This window comes from Meleagris gallopavo, chromosome 5, assembly GCF_000146605.3.
Source record: "Meleagris gallopavo isolate NT-WF06-2002-E0010 breed Aviagen turkey brand Nicholas breeding stock chromosome 5, Turkey_5.1, whole genome shotgun sequence".
In the NCBI taxonomy this organism is placed as follows: domain Eukaryota; kingdom Metazoa; phylum Chordata; class Aves; order Galliformes; family Phasianidae; genus Meleagris; species Meleagris gallopavo.
Window position 1 is genome coordinate 17,517,961 of NC_015015.2, and position 24,919 is coordinate 17,542,879.

The 24,919-nt window shown below is 40.5% G+C and overlaps 1 long non-coding RNA gene across 1 annotated transcript; it reads left to right on the plus strand.

The window, feature by feature from the left end:
- Positions 1 to 21,734: 21,734 nt before the first annotated feature.
- On the plus strand, positions 21,735 to 23,565 carry LOC116216659. Its single transcript, XR_004159872.1, has 2 exons — positions 21,735 to 22,240; positions 23,413 to 23,565. It is a non-coding gene; the product is annotated as an uncharacterized LOC116216659 (long non-coding RNA).
- Positions 23,566 to 24,919: the final 1,354 nt, after the last annotated feature.

The window sequence follows — 24,919 nt, forward strand, 5'->3', positions numbered from 1 at the left end:
TTTTTTTTTAAACACTTTGTTGAGGAAATACTGAAATATGTGGAAAAGATGAAGAGGGAGGCAAAGAGCAGTCAGGGCTCTTTTAAAATCCTTTTGCCACAAACAAAAGTCCTAAAGCATTTTCCTGCACTCTGCCCTGTCCATGAAAAGGGAGCAGCAGCCAATTGGATTATAGTACTGCTGATTACTTATGATTTCCTTCCTGTGAGGACAGGCCCTGATGTGTTGTTTTCTGATAACACTGGCTCCTTTAAAGCAATAATGGTGGTACAGTTTCCTGCCTAATCGTAGAGCAATTATTGTACCTCAAAAGGGAAAACATTTAGAAGAACCCAGTTTTAGCTCAGAAGTGATAACAGCAACATTTTTGTGCAAGTCCATGGTTACAATCGAGGTCATTCAACCAGCTTTCATGGCAGCACATGACAAAAATCAAAGAGAGGCAGAGTTGTTCTTTACTACCATCCTATATGATCAAGATTCCCTGTCGCTTGCATGGTTTGGGAGCTGGGATTTTGTTCATGCTCATCAGTTGTAATTGAACTTAGAATATTTTACCTCCACATCTATAATTAGGTTTGAACAGCACTTGCTTTTACTGATTTATTTTCAGTAATCCATGTTATTGCAGCTAGTGACCTTGGCCTTCCACAAGCAGCAGGCTGTCCTTCAGCAAAGATGTTGCTAGAGCTGCCTTTGCCTAGCTGGTAAATCCATGCCTATATTCAAATAAATTAGCAAATTAGCATCAGAACAAAATCAGGTTTGGAAATATATGGCCTTCTCACATCAGGCAGTCTTACTAGGATGGGGCTGTGGTTGTTTGCTAATAAAGTGAAATGAGATTGCATTGCTTTAGCCTGTTAAGTGCATGTTCTCGTAAGGTAACAATTTCACTTACAAGTCCAGTGCATCTCAGAAATATATAACAGTGGTCTTGCAACACTGGGTGAGAAGCAGTGCCAGTGTTTGAAGTTAATGTACTGGTGGTTCGATCTTTTTGAAACTTGCACTTTGAGCTTAGTTTTTACACTGGTCTTACCATATTGAGCGTCATGCCATTTGGCCCAACATTTTCTCAATGACAGAACTAATCTACTTAATCACCATGTCAATTTAAGAGGCTCATTCTTCGAGTCTTACCCTCAACAAAAGGCTATTCCAGCTGAGTGATTTTCACCAAAGACAGTACTAGTCTGTAGTTCTGGAAGAGTACTGGCAACTAGAAGATCTGATGAAAAAATAGTCTCACTGTATAGCTGAAATTTGTATGAGACGCACTGAAATCTGTAGACTTTACTGTGGTCAGTATTTCCTCCCTAGTTCTGTTCCTAGCTCTACTCTGCCCCACAGCATGAATGTGGGAGATATCACTTAAACACCTCATTGACCCATTTTGGTACATAACTGACTGCAGAAATGAAGTCAAATGTGGCACAGTTTGCTTGGACTCCTGGCACATTTCTTGTGCACTCAGGCATCACCATGCTGAGGCTGAAGGACATGCTTCTCACCTCCTTGCTGGAGAACCCTCTGGATACAAAGGGTGTGTGTCTGTGGTGAGAGAAGCCCTATCTCACTGAAGTAGAACAGAGAAAGGAAATGACTCAGTCATCAAAAGGCCCTCCTTCCTCAGGGAACTATCCTTAATCAGTATTATCCCGCTATAATAACACTATTTCAGAAGGACTGTGAACCAGAGCACTGCGTAGCCATGTAAACTGCTTCCTGTATTTGCCAAACAAAACAGCTGCAGTGCAAAAATTCCAGTGCTTCTGTGTTAAGGTTCACCAGTTTCATAGAGAGGTACTCACGTTACTGGGGACAGCCTATCAGTTGGTCTCCAAGATCTCAGTACCAGTAGCAGCTGACCCGTATAGTATCTGCCCTAGGATTACTCCCAGCAGTGGCCAGTCAGATGTCCACCTACGCCCCTTAGTATTGTGACCATATATATATATATAAATACACACACACACACACACACACACACACAGCAGTAGGATACAAAGAACCACATATCAAAGTAAGCAGTCACAAAAAGCAAGGAGACTTGCTTACAGCTAGGCAGCAGCTTCTCACAAACAAGTTTCTTCTGCAGAAGCTAGAGACAGTTTACTAACAAGCTAACACAAGCCCTTTCTTATGGGCTAATCACCCATTCAGGCCAGGATCTGTATTCTTTCACACAACAGCACTCCACAACTAATAGAACTTACCTACTAGTCTTGCTATGATAAAACAACAAACACAGCTGTTAATCCTACCTCCCATCTTGATGCAATCCTTCTCCCAGCAAAACTCCTTTTCAGTTTGGAGCTGCCTTACCCACTCTTTCATGGTCTTTCTTACCAGCAAAGAATAAACCAGACTGCTTGCATTTTGCTTGGCTTAAAATGCCATAGCTATGAAAACTGTCCTCATTACCCTTGCAAGAGCTATTGCAAGGCTCCTTCCTGGGATACCCTGATTAGTCATTGCTTTAGAATTAAGCTGGGATACTTTGTGCTGCTTGCCAGGAACCCTGTACAATCTCTACCTTTTGGTGCTTGATAATAGGCAGCTACAGAAATTGGCAGTAGAAGCTGTAGAATAAAGCAACGGGTCCTTTAGAGCCTAGGGACCAGGAGCATTACAGAGACTCAGCTCTTCATAATTAACTCTGATTAGACACAGCCACAGATGTGCAGCATCTCAGCAACAAATGGACCATTTGTTCTTCTTTGATTTGATAGAAGAGAAGCTCATGATATGACAAGAAAATGCCACTTGTAACAACTTGTCTCACCATTCCCTTTTATGGCTGTCAATCAGCCATCTCTGAGGCTGAGCAGGGAGGGTTTGCAGGCTGACTTCTGTATGCATCCCACAGTAAAAATCATACCCTAGATGGGGCAGAAATTTCTGTTTCTATAGTCAGGTCTACTATTTGCTGCATTTGAAAGTATGGAAGGAACTATAATCTCACGTAGGAACCAAATCTCCACTGTAGCTGGCCCTGTGTAAGCACACAGCAAGCAGACTGACTCTGATTTGAGGAGCTTTCACAGCAGTATCAGACAGGATGGAACAGGTGAACAGAAAACAAGACTGGATAAATGCTAAATAACAGTGGTTACCCAGATTAGAGTAATAAGCATGCTAACCACACATTGGATGAAAAGTATTCTTGCATATGTTAATTTTGATGTCTAAGCCTTCAAATATGCAAAATAATCTCAAACAAGTTGTGAAAAACTTAGCTAGTAAAATTCGCAATATTTTTTTTTTTTTTAAGATCCAAAAAATGAATTTTGGATATACAAAAAATGAACTTTGAGCATATCAGTCAGATAACTGTGTCCAAGAAGACATTCAGGATGCCCAACTACCCAGGATTACTTCATCAGTGTAGGCTTTGCTCCTGAGAATAAATTAGCTGATATCCAAACAGACTTAATATGGGCATTTCAATATGCTTTGTAAACACTGGCTTTGAAGTCTTTCCATGCAGGCTTCATAGGCTTACAGAAGTCTGACTGCCATGGCAGAGCTTTGACTGGGAGGTTTCAAAAGAAAACCATAGCACCAACCTTGGGGTCTGGGTTTGGTTCTCGTGTTTGGAGTTTTTCGCCAAACGTATTGGACATTTCAAATGCACAAGCACTAAAACAGAAATAGAACAGTGGAAAAGAACACGTGCCTCTACTTTTCTTGGAAATGCATGTTACGAACTTCAGCTTCTATCTCAGCTGGTTTCTGGTTACTGCCTCAGTGGGAATGATAAAAATGCAAAATCAATACGTTAGGATCTCCTCATTGCAAGAGGTGAAACTAACGGCCTCAAATTTATGGCTGATGCAATTTCATTGCAGTCACTGCAGATTCTCACCATATGCTCAGGCTATTTTACACATGATGAAGCTGAATGGTATTGATGATACTGTGACAGCTGTGATGTCTTATTTCAACTCTGAAAATCTGTCTGAAAACTTTCCACTCTATAATAATCCTGAGGGGGATAAGTGCAGAAGCAGCGTTGCATATCTGATGCTCAAGTCTTTGTATTAGATTTGCAAGAATAGCATCAAAGAACTTGCCAAGAAAAAATGACTTTCCTTTAAATACTCCTTATACAAATAAGGTATCATCTGCAACAAAACCATGCCTCAATTAAAACCACAGATTTTAAAAGGGACAATGATGGCACCAATGAATTAAGTGTGAGACATGGCTAATAATGAGAAGTGGCAAAAATAATTCCCTTCCTTAGTGCACTGACTGCCAGGAAGGGTACAGATCTCCCAGTGACCTGCTTTAACTGAACTTCTAGGTGCCAGTTGACAAAAACAGAGGTTAGCATTCTTTTCTGCATTGGATAAGGTCTTATCTTTACCTTGCTTGAGAAAAAAACAATTTTTTTTCTATTTGGGACTCTGCTCAAAAAGCACTAAAATCAGAGTGTTCTTTCCACCAGTTTTGGATTAGAAAAATCAACTGATGGAATGAGGAAGGATGGTCTTTGAAGGTCTTGGGAAGATATTAATTCAAATATTGGCTGTGCCAGAGGTTCCCAGGATGCTCATCTGCCTGTGGAAGTTTTCCATTTGTGTAGTCAAATGATGTGCTTCTTCCCTTCTACCACATTCCCCTAGCTTGTCCTTGGAAACTCTTTGGGTGGGATCCATCTCATACAGGAGTTTGTACAGCATCTGTCACACTGGAGTCCATACTGAGATAAATTATGAAGAAGGTCATAGGAGTGATTGGAAAACGTGGTTTGTTAGGAAGAATATTACTTGTTAAATATTATTTGAAAAAAAACAAGCAGTTCAACTAGCAAAACATTGAATACTTTATACTGCACTGCTACTCTTCATTTTAATTTCCTTTGATGGATTATTCTCACATTTTGTGTTGAAGGTAAAAAGAATTTGTTAAAGAAATTCTCTCTTTCTTAAAATTTCATTGTTAGAAATGTCCACCAGAATGTTAGCAATTTTGATTTTTTGGCCTAGCAAAAACCAATTTTTTTAAATACTTTTTAATTGCAAAAAATATTCACATCTTACGTTACAGTTTTGAAGGTGAAGAAGAAAGCTCTGAGTACACACTTCTGGTTTGGATTTGAAATATGCAATGCTTTTTTTCAGTTTCTGAAGGTACAAGACTCGATTTTTCCTCTGAAACTACTACTGTAAATATGGAATGACACTTTCAAAACTTAAGAAATAAAAGATTATTGCTGCAGCTCAAAGGAAAAACAGAGCCAAGATTTAATCCAAAAGAAAATTCATTAGATGCTCAATGAAACAGCAAAGAAACAAAAGCATCAGGAGTATCAGCAGGGCTTTCCAGAATTTGTTTTCATATTTATATGGAAATTGTGCAAACAAAACACCGCAGGAAAACCTAGATATGTCTCATTCTTTTGCCATACTGCAACCACGTAACTTCAAGCCATTAAAAAAAGGTAGATAAACGATAAATCCAGCAGCTATCTTACTTGAGATCTCACTGACCCAGACTGCAGTCAGCATCTCTTGGGGCTAGCTCAGAGTTTTGGGAAGGTGAAAGGGGGTGATTTTTAGTATAACTAGACTCAAACATCCCACATTTTATCCCTGTCTGATCTCCAAGTTCGAAAAGATGCAGTAACACTCTATTGAGCCACTCCATATCACCACCATGTGCAGAGCGGCCCAGACTGCACAACAAAACACATCCTTCTTATTTAGAATAAAAAGACAGTAGCTGTGACTTCTTTCCACTGAGGTATCCAAAGGATGACTGGTACCTCCCCCCATTCCGCACATTAGACAGGGACAAGGTCATCCTCCATCTCATCAGAAGCATTGTATTTGGCATCTGCAGGGCTTGATTCAGTCGTAGGATCCACAAATGCTTCCCACTTGCTATTGCTGCCACATGCTACCCAAACAATCAAAATCTTTAACCTTCTTCAAACAATTTTCTGTGAGACGAGCCAGTACTGTACAACAGCAGTACCACCAAGACTTAGAGGCTGTTCCTAACAAGTGGCCACGTTTTAAATAAACAGTGAAGCTTTGGGGGAACTATTTAAAGAGATTCTTCTTTCTCATTAGAATACCAGAAACAACATTTGCATTTCAGCATCTATCACCATTCCAATCTACTTAGTTTCACCAACCTAATTTGGCTAGAAGATCTTTTTCCCTTTAAATTTGCTAGCTATGCATCCCATAGACATTGCCATTCATAAATCATGAACATTAGAGATCTGAATATGTTTAATGTCTATAATAACCCAAAGCAGATTTGCAAATGAAACCTTTGTTTATTATGGTAACTAATCAAGAAAATCTTCTTTCAAGATAATAACATTAACTCAGAAAGGGCAGAGGCACAATGAATCAAAGTTCTTGGTAATACAAAGGGGAAAAAAACGGGCATACCCGGATAAAAGATACAAACCCAGGTGGGTTATTATTCAGCTTAGGGAAAAAGAAAATCAGTTTTTTCTGGGCAAGATAACAACTGAGTAAAAAGCTAACTTAAATATAAAAAAAATATGCAGGGTCAGATCTATTTTGTCTTGATTAAATCAAGTCCATAGAGACTTCTCTTGATACAACCAGGTCTATCCAAAGTGTAGGAAAATACAGTTAGTAATCAGTTGCAACAGATTCTTGTCAGGTTCTCCAAAATTACTTTGTAAATGTCTTTTCTTCAATGCTAGACCTGTCCCTGGGTATTAACCATCTGCCCAATTGTAGGACTATTTGAAAGACTACTTAATGCTAAACCTCAGAACAAAATAAATGTTCTTTAATGCAAGCTAATATGTGTATAAACATATGGTAAAATAGATTGCCTTCTGATGGCTATATAAGACAGCAGGAAATACACCCACATGAATTGGTCTACACACAAACTGTGCAGTCAATGTTAACTTAAGAGAGCTCCCTTGAGAATACAATATTTGTTATAAGCTAAAGGGGAGACATTTTTCTATGTAAGGGAACATTCACATCACCTCAGACATGTTTCAGCTCCTTCCTTGTTCCCTGAGCTTCTTATCTATCATTATGTACTCCTATTACTCTAGACATGCCACAAAGCAGTAGCTGGCCTGGAATATTTGCAGACAGAAGCCTAGTCCTTATAACAAAGAAATATTCTGGCAAAACACTATAGGGCTGCACAAAATCTCATAGTTAATTATGTGCTTAAGTGGTTCCAGATCAAGAGCAGATGTGATGCAGAACATCAGCTTCCTTCCCAGTACACTTTAACCAGAACTACATAAAGGGCGTAAAGTATACAGAACCCTGTAAGAAAGACAGAATATCCACAACTTAAATAAAAATCTACCCAACTGCAAAGAATGCTCAGAAAGGATGGTTACAGAAAAATGCTGTGCGTAGGGGAGGAGTCCAGACTTAACACAGAGGGCCAGGACCCAGGTTATTGGGAAAAATCAGGGTAACTACAACAGGCCTGGCTGCTTGCTGGCCCATAAAAACGGCCATCCTAAAGGCTGCAGGTACCCCTGAGGATGAGCAGCCAGGAGAAGCAGGCTTTTGTTCCCACTGATAATAGCTGCAGGGAGCTGAGAGGAAACCAGCTCAAAGGATGGTATTCCCTTCAAGCTCTTCCTTAGAGTAAAAGCTTTTAAAGAGGAAAGGGTGGAGAATTAAAGGACAGATGGCTGGCAAAATCCCTGACTGCTGAAGTGCTGCAAGAAGGCAACCTGGGCTCCTGAAAGCATAATGACAGGTGCCATTCTGCTGGCACCTCACCTGAAGTAATCTTTCCCCAGAATTTTTCATAGGGCTATAGGTTTGAGCTTTCCAAAATGCTCTAAGTGAACAGGCTCTGTTTTGCCAAAATGCAGCTGAAGGAGCTGATAAAGTTGCTTAATAATAGAGAAAGCGACGCAAGGTACAAACATGGGCAGTGAAGCTGAGGCACAAGTTGCCGAGTGCTTTCTCTGCAAGGCGATGATAATGGGGAGACAGCTATCCCTCCTCCCATACGTCCCAGCAACTCAGAAAGAGCGAGCAGAGACAGAGGAAAGGGAAAGGCTGTGTGGTCAGTGGGTGGGGTGAGCCCACCACTCCGCACCACCCTTATCAGCCGTCACAGAGACCCAAACACGCCTTTCACAAGGGTGTGTAAAATAGTCTTCACAGTGATAGCAACGGAACCAACTGAGAAAAGGCCTGAGAAAAGGATTAAGAACAAAAACTTGTTTTTTCCTGCTTTCCTTTTCTCCAAACCCATCCTGAGCACAGAGCCTGCAGCGCTGCAGACCAAAAGATCTGTGTTAAGCAAACCACCTCCAAGGACTGCTTTTCTCTTTTGGGAAATGCCCCCAACAGAACCTCTGTCAAATGCCACAGCGTGTGCTGGGGTACAGTGAGAAAGGAAACGTACAAAACATAGTGAGCTCTGAGAAACTCATGTGGGAGGGCAAGCAGGGTGAGTAATAGGGAGTGAAAAGGTGCTCAATCATCTGCTGGTTGGTTTTTAATCTTCAAGCTATTTCTTATTTGCAGGGAGCTGAACATAAGTGTGTTTTACACATCCTGAAAGATTTGACAGGTCAAATTCATCACTGGTACTACACCACTGATGCAGTGGAGAAAACAATCCAAAATGATCTAAAGATTTGTTCTGCAAGTTGCTGAACTTCTTCACATCTGCTGCAGTGGGAAGTGAAGGGACTCAGAAGCTTCACCAAAGGCACAATAATATCATAAACTGGGTGCAAGTACAAAGGGTTCACAGGACGGAAATTATTTTCCTCCAATAAACTGCTGGGCAGGGAAAGCAAGGAGGGAAAAACAAAAATGAAAGGAGGCAAAGGGAGATAGCAAAGAAGAGAAGTTAGAGAAGAAAGTGGAGAAATGAGATGTTGTATATGATTAAGGCCAAACTGGTAGCTGGAACACACTGACAAGAAACCACACAGTTTAATGTCATGGAAGCACTCAAGTGCACCCGTTAACATAACGAGCCATCTTTATGGGGACAACACACAGAAGGGTTTTAAAATTCAAATCATAAATACTTAATGCTATTTTTTTTTTTTTTAAACCTGTAACAGAAATGTGAATAACAATGAATAACAGAAAAAGTCACGGTAAAGTCAAAGTCACAGTCAACTTTGCTGTCTCCATAGTACAAAAATAAGGTGACATTTCATGATATTAAAAGGCACTTTTTTTTAATAGCCAAAGATTTTATTTTCTACCCAATGAGCAGTCAAGCCACACAAAGCATTGCTGTCATGTTTAAAATCTAGTACATACAAGAGCTCCAGACTGGATTTTCAGTTCTTACAAATACTGAAAGCATTCCCAAACACCTCTGGAAAAACAGGAAAACCAAACACTCCTATTTTCCTAACCATTTAACTACTAACCAACAGAAACTAAGAACAGTGTGCCCTGGTGGTGCTTTTATTGTTTCCCATTTCAGAGTTGCTCAGTAAATTTCAACTCTGCCTGTTGCTGAAGTCCTGCAATGGGAGAAAATAGACTGCTGATCTGACCTAAGTTTTCCTCCATCATCTGCAGCAGGATGACTTGTGAAGAACCCTTCCACTCAGACCTCTTCATTCTTTGACTGCAGGGGTTGGGGATGAAATCCAAAGGGCTAACACAACATGATCCATACATTGTTTAAGAAGTGTTCATAGCAGCCAGAAATTTAAGAATTAAACTACGCTTGACAGTAGAGTCATCTTGTTATATCTCATATGTCAAAGAAAGTAGTATCTACAAGACCACCAGTTCACATTTCCTACTGTGAGTAGTAGAAATTAGTTGTACACTAAGCTTTAATGATAAAACACAGCATGGGCATCATGAACATGTTTGTGTATGAATGATTTAAAGGCACTTTGCAGGAACAGACACGTTAACCTGTAAGGTAGTGCTGAATAAGTACTTAGCCAGGATCAGAAGAACAGACAGCACAGTGAATCAGTTAAAAATAAGGTTTTGGAGCTTGTACAAAAATACAAACAGTTGTGGGGGTGAGAGAAAATACCAGGTGACTAGCTGAAGGCAATAGCTGTACTAAAGCTGGCCAAAGGAGATCCTGCTCATCAAAATAATTATGGAGATGTAAGCATATTGAAAAATTCTGATGAAAGCAATAGTCAACAGATCAAAGCCAGCTCTAGACATAACAATGAGAGAAAACTGGTGTGGCTTCAGACCAGGGTGAAGTTGCATTAATCAGATATTCAGATTTTTACAGCTGATAGGAAAAAAAAAAGGAAGAATGAGCTTCAAAAGCATTTGCTATCTTCCTTGATGCCACGAAAGCATTTGATTTGGAAGGAGCTATTGTAGAAGACAAGTGATACAACAGTCAGGTAAGCATATTGGTAGTATAAGTGCTGGGAACTTCTGCAGTGCTATAGGAATTGCAGAAAATTAAGCAACTGATTCAAACCCGGCCTGGTATGAAACAAAAGACCATGAATCCACCAACACTTTCAACACATACTTCAAACAGACATTAGGATAGTAAATGAGTTAAATCATGTGACAAAAGAAGATTCAAATTTCATATTACGCATGGTTTTCAGATAAATGAGGCAAAGTTGATTATCTTTGCAAACTGACAAAATTACTGTGGTCAACTTGGGTTTTAGCATCTACCAATAATATAAAGTATTTCCCTTTTGGAAAGAAAGAAAACAGACTTTTTAAATATACTCAGGGAATTTAACTGCTACTAAGGAAAACAAGATATACTTAGGCAAAAGCTTATAGTATAAAAGCATGTAGGTAAGAAAGAGCATTAATAGCCTATAGGTCAGTCACACTGGCATTAAATAACAGCATCTGTTATTCAGTATCCAAAGGCTGCTGATGAAGGAGTTCTTCAAAAGGAAGCTGGCACAATGCAAAGTAAGAACAGCAGAGAATCTGGGAGCAGGCAAGGATGTTAAGTCCAGGTTCGGGATTAGCTACAGTGGCAATGGGGGAGGATCCTAGAGAAAGGACACGGATGACAATGACGTTCACAGATATACACCAAAAGCTCTGCAGTGCAGAAACTGGCCTGGAACCAAATGGCTGGACATTTCCTACAGGAAAGTGATGGGATTGCATTTGACAGAGGCATAAGCTCTAGGCAGGGATGTTATACTATCCCTGAGTTTGCACAAATGAAACAGGAAAGATGACATACTGAAGTCTCTGCCTTGGCCAAAGTCCAACTCAATTAATTACAAATCTGCCTTTTAAAACTCCCTTGAAGTTTCAGCTAAATAATTTGTTGTTCCCTGCGTGCCCAATGAGGTTGAGAAGTGTCACAGCCCACTGCTGAGCCATAGCATGATTTCAGTGTGCAATTCTTATGTCAGGTCACATTACTGAAGGCTTTGGGACCCTTGAAAATGGAAGTGCTTGGTAGGCCAAAGATGATGCATCCACAGAAAAATAGCAGTAGTCGCCTTGCTATATATCTTCCCAGTGTGTAATATTTTTTTGTGAACATGCTCATTAAACCTCTCTTCTGCCTCCTGGTGGATAAAATACAGAAGAGAATTGCAAGTAAAAAGAAAGACAAACAACTAAAAAAAATGTAGTTTTGTATTCCACAACATAATTACTAACAGGATCTGAAGGTAAGACCCAAGCAAAAAATCACATTTGTTACTGATAGCAATAACTCTTGCATTCAGTTTTCACGCTTTAGCACTGAAGCTCATTATGATACTTCCACTGATTGCAATTGTACAAAACCAAACTCCTCTCTTTTAAAACTGACCCAAACCTATGCCAAGAAGGCCAAGGATACTAAATGTTCAGTGCAGAACTGATTTTGATTACTACAGACAGGTCCTGCATCTATTCCTGGCCACAATATAAATAATTCCAACCCTAATATGGAGGACAAAAAAACCTGTCTTCTCTGCCAAGAGGCTTTGCAAGCAAGTGGTTTCCAATCTAGCATAAGTAGCAGCATACTGGAAATGCAGATTACCACCTAATTATTCTTCAGGTAAGCTATCAATGCTTAGTTTGGTTTCCAAAGAAGTTCAGTATCTGCAGCTTACACTGATATTCTGTAAATCTGCAAATTAGACTAATGATACATCAGCCTCAAAAAAAAAAAATCAACAAGTGCAAATGCAAAGACTTCTCTAAGCTTGAAGAATGTATCCCCAGATCTATACGTTTCTGCACACTAGAAATTACAATGAAACTCAAGCATTTCCAGATGAGGAAAGAATGTTAAGATTTGCTGGAATTATTTTCAAAAAGAAGGTCTTTGTTATTTTATATTCTGATACATATATATTAGCTTTGTCACATAGGAGAATAAAAAAAGTCAGTCAAACTAGCTGGAGAGCAGCTCTGCTGAAAGAAACCTGTGTGACTTAGTAAACATTGGCTAACAGTGTGCCAGGCAGCAAAGATGATCAGCAGCATCCTGGGCTCTATTAATAGGAACACAAACTGCCCAGAGAAGTTGGGCAGTGTCCAGCCCAGCTTTTGGTTTGGGAGATGGGCCTAGAGAGCATCTTCTGACCTGAGCTATTCTCTGATGATCTGATTTGAGGTATCTCAGATCACAGAAGTTATCTAGAGTCAAAAAGTTCATGGATATTCTTCTGGAAGAGAGGTATTTCTGATTCTTATCTATCAACTCCTTAACTGATTCAAGCAGACAAGATGATGAACTTCAAAGGCCTCAGGAAGTGTATCTCCTTTGCAACGAGGAACATTTTAACATCACTTTAAGTGGAGCTGAAGTGTGGCCCTTAGGCTCGAATCTTCACCCTGGTTTGCCTTTAAGAGGCTACAGTGGAAGCCAAACCTTGGCTTAGGGTCAGCCATTCCAAGTCTCCACTCTAACCCTACCTCTTATTTCTCCTAAAGCTCATTAGAATGTCAGTGACAGTGTAAAAAAAAAAAATACTTAGAAATCATTCTAGTGGCCTATAAAACAGAGAGGTCAAATATACAATAAGCACCTTAAAAGGATGCAGTCCACAGCAACAGTAACAAAGCACAAATTTGGTTCAGAAATACAAAATTTCTGGCACCATTAAGACATGGATGGCAGAGGTTTTCCAACGTGCTTATCTGAATCCCTTCCATCTCACCTCTTAACCTTCCTCTTCCCTGCAAGCCATACAGCAAGTCACCTGCAGAGAGTATTGTGAAAAGATGTTGGTCAAGTCAAGAATCACCTCCATTCCCGCTGCATATGCTGTGCTGGCCTGCGTAGGTCAGAAGAGCTGTTTCATGCTCCCGTATAGAAGAGGGGGTGACTGTTCCGAACTCGATCCCCCAGCATTTCTCCCCATTCGCAGCGCAGAGCAGCCCTGCCGTAGATACAGGGTTCAAAAGTAGATTTAAAAAGCGGTGCTTGAGCGCCCTCTAGTGGTTCAAACTCCAAATACTTCCAACGTCACCCCTCACCTCTTCACCTCAATATAATTAATACATCTCCCCTAACGACTCATGTATCTCCGAGACACAAATAATTTTTAAATAGTGGCTATCGTTATTTTATTAACGTTATTAACGGGTACTCGAACAGGGTTTTTCATTACACACATACAAGCACTGAACTGGGTTGGACTAGACCGGACGTCCCTTCCAACACTATTCTATGATTCTGTGAATCTAACACCATAGCTGTGTATTAGGTAATATTTTTCTTTTCATTTGGCCAACTAGCAAAATGCAATTGTCATCCAACACTGTTTCCAAGGGTCAGTTGACATTGAAAATTCACATTATCCATAGATACTAATTCATTCCGTGAAAGCTTTCTTACCACATATTTTAGATGTCCTTACTGATACACTTCCTGTAACAGCCGTTCAAGCTCCTTATAGAATATCTAAATATACATGACAGACAATGCTAATTTTCATTTCACAGCAGAAAGCAAAATTCAGAAAGAACTGGGTGACCCAGTTATGGAAATCTGGCAGCCCTAAGACCAAAGGACAGATTAAAGCAAGGAACATGCAGCAGACAGCAATGACAAAATGCTTGCGCTGTTTTTGAATAACTAATAACTTTCAAGCCTGTGCCCAAGTGAATATTTACATGAAACATTATTTACAAACCTTTTCAAATGTTAATCGCAACCAGTCTTGCAGAAACAACCACCCTGGTTCACAGACATGTCATTTGAATGCATTCATTTTTTGCCTACACTGTTTATTTTAAAACAATGTCTTCTTGTTGGCCTGGCTTTCTTGTCTTAGTTACTACTTTAAACATCATCAGACTGCTTCTCAAGTAGTCTGAAGGAAATGGGAATGTTTGTCCAGCAATGATCCTACACAAAAAATACTGGATCAGATGAAGTCTTGTGCGAGTTGTATATCCCCCAGTGCTTATTCCAAATCACATATTTTGCAGATTTACATTTTGATGCAGTATTTGTTCATTGCAATGCAACTCTTCCATAAGATAAGAACTGTAAGTTCATATATAAGTATAAATCTGACAAATAATGTCTCTTCTGCATGCTCTGAGTCCTGGAGCTGCTGAGTTGTGATGGCAGAGAGCACATCCAGCATTTCTCCAAATTACAACAGCTTCTTCTGACTCCTTCACAGAAAACTCTCATCCTTAAGTTATTCAGCGCTCGCCTTCCTCCAGTCTCATCCGCCATCTTCAAAGACCTCGTGCCTTCTTGGTAGCAAGTCTTGGTAACAAATCCTTGCACAGAGGGGATATTCCCCTGACACCTACCCTTCCCCATAGCAGAAGATGCATCTGTTTCCTCTGAGCTGCAGTGCTCCACCTTGCTAAGATTTTCAGCACTCAGTATGTTTGCAAATAAAGGTGGCAAACTAAGTTGTTTCTTCATTGAAATGCTTTCTCTAGCTGCCTGCTGTTGGATTAGGGCTTTCTCCCTCTCCAGCAGCTGTCCTATGTACTGCCAAATGCAAGTCTTGGCTCTCACAGTGAGCTCCTCAGATCTACCAAGGCCTCCTGCCTCCACATGGCACCTGTTACAGAAGTGGTGATGCAGTGAATCTTGATAGGCCTCTGAGGAACTGTTGCAAGCATGCTTCCAAATATCATGACAGTAAGGAAAATGTATACCAGCCAAATTACATTCCCTGTTAATTCTTCATGACATTTCTCAGCCTTCATCCTGATGAAAATTTCTCTGCTATTAAGTAATTAAAACATGATGTAATTATTTTTCTAATTAGATAATTGTTCTGCTTTGCAATTCCTGGAGTGCAATGTTATTACTGCAATATGTTAGTTACTAATGTCAGTGAATGAATCTTTTTCTAAACTTTAAATCTTGTGTTGGTCCCCAGATCATCTAATACTGTGCTGCAATCTCCTTATGAAAGCTATTCCTAAATTTATTTCCTCAGCTGTGCTAGAGTCCTAACCTGTGTGTTCATAACACTCAGATCATTGCCTGATGAACAGCTCTGCTATTTTTCAAAGGCAACTATAAGCCATTACTCACTGGCTTCTCTTGTATTGCTCAGTGGACTTCAAGGATTTGAAAATGAAGAGGTTGGTCTTCATGAGTGGAAAGATTATCACTCCAAAAGTGACTGAGCATAGTCATGCACGGGCTGTCAGCAGCTGCTTCACGAAGGAACCAGGAGTTGAGGGCAAGCACTGATCCTGCTGACCAGAGCACAAGCCTGCAACACCTGCATCAGAACAGGACAGCGACAGGTTCCAGGGACAGGTCATCAGTCGAGGTGAGATGACAAAGACCAGCTCTATCCACGTCAAACCAACAGAATCATAGAACATCCCTAGTTTGAAGGGACCTATAAGGATCACTGAGTCCAACTCCTGGGTCTGCACAAGACCATCCAAAAATCAACCCCTATGTCTGAGACTGTTGCCCGGACACTTCTTGAGCTCTGGCAGTTGGGGCCATGACAAGCCTGTTCTGTGCCTCTCTGCCCTCCCAGAGAACATTCTCCTGATATCCAACCTGAAACCATGTTCAGGAGGGCTTGAGCACAGGTCTTTTCCAATATGGTTCAGGCTCAGTGCCTTCCCCCCCCCAAAAAACAAACAGATGTTAAAGGACAGGAAAAAAATAGCAGTAAGCCTGAATTTATGTAGGTGATCTCTTCACTTGCTTCACGTGATTTTTAGTCTTTGTTTTGCTTGCTTAGTTTGGTTGCTTAGCTGAGCAGAAGAGTTTGGAACTCTTTAGTGGAAGAACTGTTCAGCATACATGGGTTGCGTATGGCTTTGAGGAACATACTTATATACACTTCCTACAGTGTTGGGAAGTCAGATGGAAAAGGCTTACAATGCCAGTGGCACTGCTAAAGACAACATGCCTTCAAAAGGTAGTTGTAATACTGGCACACTTGGAAATACTTGTTTAATGGAACCATTACTTTTTCCTCAAAGTACCTGTACTTTAACATAGAGGCTGCAAACACTGTTGTTTACAGCAACTTCCAGGTCTTTCAATCACACTAAGCACACTTGACTTTTCCATACAAGCATATTTTGTAGAAGTAGTTTTAGGTATTTCCTGTTTCTTTGTGACTATGTTCTGAAAGAGACATTATTAAAATGTAGCTTATGATAAAGCCTGAGATAAGCAGGTCAGTATAAACAAGTACACACAACATCAAAGTAGTATATTCTCACATCAGTGCAGAGATTTACATGTCAGCACTATTTTTTATTTTGATAACGGGAGCTTTGCCATTTGAAACCCTGTAAAGGTTTTTTCAGCTTAGAATCAAAATCATAGAATCACCTAAGTTGGAAGGAGACCCTTAAAGGTCATCTAGTCCAACTCCTGAAATACAAGCAACAAACTGATCTAGCCATTTGTAGATTGAGCTGTATAGCAGATCTTCCTAAATTAAGTTAGAGATGCCATGAAACATTCAAAGTGATTGGGAATAAAGGAGTCAAGTAACAATCTACATAAATTTGTCATAGCCAAGATATGTCAAGGTATTTAATTTTCTTCCTTGAAGAAAACCACGTGGACAGAGGAGACGTAGGCAACAATTTGACTTCAGTAAGGCTTCTAATACTTCCTCACACAACTTGCAAGCAAGATAAAAAAAATATATATGGCCTAAATGAAGGTACTCTAAAGCAGATGCAGATCTGGTTTATTAAAAGAATAATTGCTAGTGATTCCTTGTCAAAATGAAGTATCAAGCAAGATATCACCAGAGTTTGTTCATGTTTTTACACTATTAAATATTTTCATTATGACCTAGATGGTAGAGCAGAGGATATAAAAGCTGGAAAGAAATATCAAATACTTCGGAGACGAAACAAAGAAGTAACCACAGGAGATTTAACTCAATGATGATAAACCAATTTAGGCAACAGTAAGCAACTTCATAAACTCATGTTGGAGGTTGATGAGTTAGCAGGTATTTCTGCAGATCAGGAGGTGATAATGGATTACAAGCTGAAGCTCAGCATACAGCACGAGTCTGCTGCAAAAAAGCAAACAGCATATATAGATGCATGAACAATAACTTATCCTGTAAGGCACACAATGTAACTGCACCATGCTGTCATCATTAAGGACTCCACTGAAGTAGTGCATCAGTTTTAAGCGCTGTGTTTGAAGGTATGTACAGACCCATAGGAGGCAGGGTTGAGAAAAACATCAAGAATGATCAGAAGTATAAAAAAACATCACCGGTATGAAAAGGCTGAAAGAACAGAGGTTGCTCGACTCAGCAAAGAACACCACGAAATGTAATTGTTACCATTTTGTGTTAGAAAGATGGCTTCAAAGAGAAAGAGCTGCCATTATGCATGAGGAAAGTGGCTGGCAGGCACAAACAAATTGTGAACAGAAAACTGCTGTTTAGGAATGTATTTTGGTTGGAGTTGCAACACCTGTCATAACAATACCCAAAACAGTCATTAACAGAAAATAAATATAAAGTTACTCAAGATCTTTGGAAAATAAGTAAATTAGAGGGGAGTTAGACATAAAATAACCTAGATCATGTGGTAAGCTTGGTCCATTCAAATGAGTTAATTCAGGCAAATAAAAAGCTCTAAGCAATTTTGATCTGCTCATCAACGCAGAGACTTTTTCTTTGGTATTTATGACCTTCCTCTGCACACACTGTCTATAAAAAGGAATGCTGGAAGTATTCTGCATGTAGCATACACAGCAAGGTACTACCCCACCCTGGTTATTTACTTTTGAAAGTTGAAGGTTTTTGTAAGCAAATATTTTTCATAAACAGGCCAAAGAACTGTGACATCAGTAGAAACAATGTTTTATAATGTTTTTCTATGAAATCATTGATGGAAAATTCTATAATTCAGCTGCATTTGGTATTGAATTAGAATACGCTGGTTTTGACTAATGCCAAACATCATTTAATCTCCTTTGAACCCAAATATCTTCTGAATTTTTTTATTGATCTGGCTGCACCAATGCTTGACATCCGTTGTACAAAATTCATAATTTAATCTTATTCAGATAAAAACACCTATTGAGCTTTTAAACTTTATTCAAAGAGAGATTTATTTTAACAGTGTTTATTTTATTTTTTTTTTCAGTCAGCCTTTGGCATTAGATAGAATGGGAATTTCTCTGCCTTGAGAAAATTCCTTTGGGAAAAGAAAACCTAGATAAGAACAAAGTGGCAGCTTTCTAAAACTGCCTGATAAGCAGTAGGAACTGCAGCTACTGAAATATGCAGATTAGGCCCGTATTTAGGCAACAAAACTTTGTGGTCTCATTCAGGAACTGATTGACGAATAGATCTATGATAGTGTGCAAGAATAACTCCTTTTTAGCCTTATGTATTCTACTGGGGGGGAGTAGAATAAACAGATGTTACTCATTACATTACTTGATCATTCAGAACAACTCTGAGTGTAACTAGGGAGCAGGCCCACAAACTAAGAAGCAAAGAACAATGTGCTAGGTCAGAGCTCCTAATTTTGGCAAGGCAGCATACTGATGTTCTGAGTGGGAATGCTGGAGAGACAGATTTGGTTGCTGTCTCAGAGAGACAGTAAAAAGATGCAAGAACACAGGCCTGGAAAGAGGGCAACACATCTCTACTTAGGTGCTTTGTTTGCCAATGTAGGAACAGTCAGAACAAGGTGGAGCTGCAGGTACACACAGCTCACCCCCTTGGAGTTTGTAAGGAATTAACGAGAGACTTCTTCCCTAGAAACGGCCTCTAGGATGCTGAGGTGATGCCATTTGTTTGGTTTTTATCTGGGGAAAGAACAACACAGCAGGGTACTGGTAGTACCTTCCCATAGGATTTTCCCAGAAGGAGGGCAAGGCTCATCTTGCTGGAAAGTCACCAAGCCCTTTGGCCATGAGAGGAAGGTGGAACAGGAAGGGCTGAGAAGGTGTGTCAGGACTAACAGAACTGATGTACCAAGACTGATGAGAAAAACACTGCCTCCTCACTTCACTGAGAAAGCTTTGTACCCCCACAGACTATTTACACAACTGAGCAGGTACAGCAACAAGCTTAAAGAGTTGATTTCTTCTCCAACTTTTTTTTCCTGTAACAGGTTGGTTACATTTTTTTTTTTTTTTAACTACACCTGCATCTGTTTTTGCTCATTTGCTTTTCTGAGGGCTGGAAACTCAAACAGAGAAGCTGTATTCAGACTTTCTAATAGCAGCTGATGTTAAATAATGGCAGATAAAACCTAGAGAGCTCTAGCATGGGAGAAGTCTCCTGAGAACCGAGAACACAAAGAGCAAAGCTAAATATCGTCTCAGTCTGGAGCTCCACACTGGAAGCTTTCCTTTATCTTGAGCAATGTTGTGGTCTAAAGGTTTGCATTTGTGGAAGTGCCACATGTACTTTCACTTGTTAAGGGGACTTTGACTTTCCATAGTGACTAAACAAATGTGACTCCAAAATAAGCAGCTCCAGATCTGACCTTCATTTACCCAGTTTGCAATAATAAAACACAAACCAAGTGCCCTTCAAATAGATTTTATCTAATCCAAAATTACGCAGAAGAGTGACTTTAACCAGATAGCTAACTGGTGAAAAGTCCTAAATCCTAAACCAGAACAGACCAAACTAAATGGTAAATGTAGAAGGAATAAGTTACAGCAGACTGAGTCACACTCGGTTTGCTGATTTATTTCAGACAACTCAGTTGGATCACTACCACAGTGAATGACAACCATCTCATGCTTCATGACCATTTATATAGTATTACTCTTCTGATTACATAGGACTTAAAGTTTACAAAAGTTTCCATAGATTTCAAGTTCTTAGATAGCTCCATTCTCCAAAAAACACAGATTGTTCTATTTAAAGACTTCACAATAAGCAGTTTATTAACAAAACATTCAGCTGCCTGTGTCTACTCCTTAACTAAGCACACCTGTAAAAGCTAATTCTTCATCCTTTGTCTACCTGCCTTTCTATCAATTACATTGACTGGGTTTTAAAGTGCCATGAAAAGAGCTACACAGTGGATGGAGCTAAGAACTTTTGCTTCAGCTCATTTAGCAGCAATACAAATCACAAAGGCACATAACTTAATTCAAAGAAGATGAATGATAAGCAGGAGGGGGCACATATCTCTAATAATTGCAAATTTAGTCCAGAGCGTTAAAGCACCTCCTTATTGTACTTGGCTCCCACTTCTCCTTCTGTCTCCTAGGAACAATAATCCCCACACAATCTCATACATCTGTACCTGGGTCATGGCCTAAGGAATGTGATATGAAGTTTGCAAATCCAATGAGTTCTGGTACTAACACAGCTGCTGAAAAGTACCAGAACATTTTGCCATCCAAAGGAGCTAGTTTTGAAGAGTACCTGACAAAAGTCAATTAGCTCAGACCCTATAAATAGTAATCTAAAGTAAGGCCCTTTCAGTTCTCCTGGATTTCAGTGAGCTGTGACCAGCATCTTCCCTGGGTTGGACACCTCTTAGCATTACCGGATGCTCAAGGCTGTCTACTGATGGGGCAAGACAAAGTCATCTACTTCAAGCCAGTTTTTATTAAAGCCCATTGAGGAATGCTGTTATACAGTGAGTATTTACTCCAAATTCAAGTAGAGAGAGATGTTACACTTAAACTAATTCATTCTTCTTCCATCCACCTCCTTACCTAGGTATGTATTCTATAAACACATATTTGCTTCACTAGCCTGAGTGTTCAGACATTTTACTGGATCCACATATTTCTGTGTGCTTAAGCACATACATGTAATCCATGCTCAAGAACCATGCCCAGACAGCATAGGGTGCATGAAAGGCCAATCCTGCTTAACCAATCTGATCTCCTTCTATGATTGAGTGACCTATCTAGAAGGTGAGGGACAGGCTCCTGCTGTACTCTACCCCAATTTCAGCAAAGCCTTTGGCACAGTTTCTTACAGTATTTGCCTAGAAAAACTAGCAGCCTATGGCTTAGACAGGAACACTCTGCTAAGTAAAGCACTAGCTGGACAGCTGGGCCCAGAAAATAGCAGTTCTAGCACAACAAAAAACACAACAGTGAGAGCAGAGCAGCAAGATGCCAGTCTATAGCAAATGAAAATTTGCTCAAAGGCAACAGCTATAAGTACAAAAACAAAGGAAAGAAGCTACTTACCTTCCAGTGGTCTCAGGCACACAGGGAACTCCAGCAAAATACCCATACCTCCAATGCCAACGCTTAAATGAAGTCTGGGAAGAGGTGGATCCTGGCTCCTCCCCTACCGGTCACTCAGGTGTATTGCATTGCATGCACCGGAGCTCCCCTGGGTTGGCCCTGCCTTCCCACCAGGTGCTCAATCACTTAGCATTTCTGCTACAGCGGTGAATGGAGTTAAAGCCAGCTAATGATGGGTCACAAGCTGTGTTCCCTAGGGACTGGTATCAGCACATCTCCTGTTTAAAATCTTTGATGACCTTGACGAGGGGCTTGAGTACGCCCTCAATAAGCTTGTAGGTGATATCAAACTGAGAGGAAGCATTGATCTGCCTAAGGGTAGCTCCTCTCCTTCAGAGGGATCTCGATATGCTGGATTTCTGGGCTGAGGCCAACAGGATAAAGTTCAACACGACCAAATGCTGTGTCCTGCACTTTGGCCACAACAACCCTAAGCAGCACTACAGCCTTAGAGCAGAGAAGCTGGAGAACTATGTGGAAGAAATGGACCTGGGAGTGCTGGTTGATGCTTACTAAAACATGAGTCACCTGTTAATGAAGAAGGCCAATAGTATTCTGGCTTGTGTCAGAAAGAGAGCTCCCAGCAGGAGCAAGGAAGAGACTGTCCGTCTGTACCTCAGTTTTGGTGAGGCTGCACCTTGTGCACTGTGTTGGGTTTGGGAAAGACGCTGAGGTCCTGAAGAATGTCTAGAAGGTCAACAAAGCTATGAGGAGTATGGAGCACAAGTCTTATGAGGAGCAGCTAAGGGAACTGGGATTGTTCAGTTTGGAGGAGGATCGGGGAGACCTACCTGAAAGGATGCTGGGGCAAGGTGGGGGTTGGCCTCTTCTTCCACGTAAATAGGGACAGGACTAGAGGGAATGGCATCAGGTGGTGCTAGGAGAAGGTTTAGATTAGTTATTAGGAAACCTTTCTTCTCTGAAAGGCTGATCAGACACTGGAATGGACTACCCAGGGAGGTGGTTGAGTCAATGTCACTGAGGTGTTCAAGAAACATTTAGATGCGGTACTAAGGGATATGGTTTAATGGGGGAATACTGGTGGTAGGTGGATTGTTGGATGGGATGATGTTGGAGGTCTTTTCCATTCTTTGTGATTCTGTATGTATATATCTGTATGTATTCTGTATGTTCTGCATCTGTGCATATGTATTAAAAATTAATTTAGAATATCCTGTTAGTAAGTTCATGAATCTTGTCATTTTTGAATTTGTAATCAAATTGCTATTTAATTATTACTTATTTCCCTACATCATCGTAAATCTCCCAATTGGCTAATGATTGTATGCTCTTAAAATTCAGTCTTTTAATTTACCTCATATTACCAATATATCTTAAATTACTACTGAACATAACTAAGTTAAATATTTTTTCATTTCTGGTGATGACACCTAGACTTGACTTTACAAATGTCATTTTTTCAGTCTGGTATGAAAGTCCCTTTGCAGTTCTGTATAGATACATACATAATGCTTTGTTTATATTTGTGCTTTAGTGTGTAAGTGCAGCAATAGAGTTCTGTCTTTGGCTAACAAAAAGACATCCTCTGTAATTATGAAGAGCTTTGATGCAGTAATTGTCTTATAATTATTGCTTGGGCAATCTCATGTAATAACTGCTCTCAGGAGCAGTATTTTCAGCCTTTTTGTGAGACTGAAGACTTGCTATTTTTTTGTGCCTTCCCAATAAGAATAAATATCTTATATTGGCAGACAAAATCTTTATTCTGACCTGAAAGACATTTTTAAATTTATTGCCACCTATTCTTCCATCAACTGTTTTTTACTTTTCTTGCAGATTTGTGTTCTTCAGAAATACAGCCTTTGAGTACAAACTACGTTAAGCTCCCTATGATTTGGCTGATTTTCCTAAGCTGCTGAGCTGCCACAGCTTATCCAGAATTGCAATGGCAATGTAATAAGAAGAAATGAATAGCAATGGGTGAAACAACTTCATATTTTCAGGTATTATATTTAATGGTCAAAATGCCTCAGTGTGCTTCAGTGTTCACAAAGAATGTGAGTGGGGAAAAGTGATTTCAACCGCTGGGTATGGGGCTTGCAGAAATATGTTACTGCATAAAAAGCAAATCTTAATAGCGGTATGAACCAAAACTTCTTGGTGAGTTGTGAAAAGACACTGGCTTTCAATATCTGAAGACACGTATATTTATTCAAGTGGAGTTAGCTGATTTATTACACTTGTCTTATAACCTGTTATGCAAAATGCAGTGATCTGGAAAGCAAATTAGCTATCATAAAATGGCAAAGCATTGAGCTGCTATTTAAAATACACACATACATGAGAAGTCTACGAAACAGTATTTATGGATGCCGTGAAGAAAAATCTGACTATTCAGGCATTAACTGCTGAAGCATGAGGTCAGAGAAAGCACTTTTCTGCTGATGACCTACTTGAATTAACTCACAGGCAGCCAGAATCAGAACTGGGGCTGTGTGACTGTACACAGGGCTCAGGTGGGGATGGGAAGGGCAAAGAGAACTCTCCTTTCTGATGTGGAGAACCATTAGGTTGGCTCAGTTGTTCAAGGAACGGCCCCCATTTTTTAAGAAGAAAACAACCCAGGGCATCCAGGATTAAACAGACAAAATCCTAAACTGGAATTGCAACTGAAAATTTCATTTACAAAGTGGAATTGGGGGAAGTAGAGTATTAGGGCCTTGTATTCCTAGTCCTGCATCCCTTAACTTTACAACGATCACAGGACAAATGCGTTTCCAATGTCACCTAGCTTCCAGCCTGCTTGGCGTTGTTTTCGTACTGCCTTAATGGGGAGGCACAGAAAGACAGCATCTCACTCCAAACTGATACCGAAATAATCACCAACCGTAGGCATGGAAGGTTCAGCAAACAGTTGTCAGCTCTGGTCGCAGAGATTTATTAAACGCACTGAGGAAGGGAGAAGGATTAAATATGCACCCTAGTCTGAAAAACCAACGAGCCAATTGCTTCCAGCGGCCAGGCACCACCAGAGACGTGCCTCTAGGGCACCGGCAGGAGAACCGGCAGCATTCGGAGCCACAATGCCACCGGGAGCACGGCAGAACACGTTCCCCAGTGGGCACCCGTTGTTCCGCGGGCTCATCCCTGCTGCACGACGCCCGCAGGCCGCCATGGCCGCCAACGGCGGGCGGGAGCCTCGCCGCGATCGCCCCGCCTCGCTATTGTGTCTGGCGCTGAGGCGCCCGGCGCACGCCTGAAGGACCCGAGCGAGCGGAGCCGAAGGGCAGCGGCGCGGCTGGAAGGCGCCTCCTCCGCCCGCGCGGCGGGCTCAGGCGTTCTC